The sequence below is a fragment of the Etheostoma cragini genome, chromosome 3 (genome assembly GCF_013103735.1).
Source record: "Etheostoma cragini isolate CJK2018 chromosome 3, CSU_Ecrag_1.0, whole genome shotgun sequence".
NCBI lineage: Eukaryota > Metazoa > Chordata > Actinopteri > Perciformes > Percidae > Etheostoma > Etheostoma cragini.
Window position 1 is genome coordinate 29,603,227 of NC_048409.1, and position 1,524 is coordinate 29,604,750.

Sequence of the window (1,524 nt, forward strand, 5' to 3'; positions counted from 1 at the left end):
GGACAGAGAGACAGACAGGAAGGGATAGGGACAGAGGGACAGACAGACAGGTAGGTAGGGAGAAGGACAGAGGGACAGACAGACAGGCATGTTAACAAAATTAAACATGGTGGACTGATCCATTCTGCTTCCTTCTCTACTTCCTCCTTTTTTTCTCTACTTCCTCCTTTCCTTCTCTACTTCCTCCTTTCCTTCTCTACTTCCTCCTTTCCTTCTCTACTTCCTCCTTTTTTTCTCTACTTCCTCCTTTCCTTCTCTTCTTCCTCCTTTCCTTCTCTTCTTCCTCCTTTCGTTCTCTACTTCCTCCTTTCCTTCTCTACTTCCTCCTGTCCTTCTCTACTTCCTCCTTTCCTTCTCTACTTCCTCCTTTCTTTCTCTACTTCCTCCTTTCTTTCTCTACTTCCTCCTTTCCTTCTCCACTTCCTCCTTTCCTTCTCTACTTCCTCCTTTCCTTCTCTTCTTCCTCCTTTCCTTCTCTACTTCCTCCTTTCCTTCTCTACTTCTTCCTTTCTTTCCCACTCTCCTCTTTTCTTTCCTTACCTACTTATTTCCTTCATTACGCGGTCCTTTCCTACCTCCTAATCCAGTTCCTTATCCCCACCTTTTCCTTCCCTAACCCCTCATGTCTTTCTTGCTTCATATTGTGCTTCCTTACATCTCCTTTTCTTTTACCCTTTACCCTCCCTCCTTCCCTCCCTCCCTCCTTCCTTTCTTTGCCACTCAGAAGCTAATCAGACCTCCACCTTGACGGCCATTTTAACAGCAGCTTCCACACCTTGTGTTTTCTCCTTTAACTCCAGAAGTGTAAATGTGAACGAATGAAGCGCCCACCTGGCAGAAGGCCCCGGGCCACTGCAGCGTGAACAGGAGACACCTCCAGGAGCAGAAGGGCTTTTTGTCGTGCAGCTCGGCTGAGTCCTGGTGGCCATATTTGTAGTCCTGCCAGTCGTGTGTGGCGGTGGTGTAGTCAGGAAGCTGCAGTAGACTCAGAGCAACCAGCAGGGGCAGCACCGAGATCCACATGTCCCCAAAAAACCTGAGACCTGAGAATATGAAGACAAACCAAGTGAAAAGGAAATATACTTTGATTTATAAGAAGGTATTAAAGCCTATTTACCTTCTCAAAAGTACTTATCTATCAACATAGATAGCAAAAGATAGCAAAACATCCTGAATGCACCTGAACACACCTCCCTGTAAGACCAGCACGCCCAGAATGCACCTGAACACACCTCCGTCTAAGACCAGGACACCCTGAATGCACCTGAACACACCTCCCTGTAAGACCAGCACACCCAGAATGCACCTGAACACACCTCCCTGTAAGACCAGCACACCCAGAATGCACCTGAACACACCTCCCTGTAAGACCAGCACACCCAGAATGCACCTGAACACACCTCCCTCTAAGACCAGCACGCCCAGAATGCACCTGAACACACCTCCGTCTAAGACCAGCACGCCCAGAATGCACCTGAACACACCTCCCTGTAAGACCAGCACACCCAGAATGCACCTGAACAC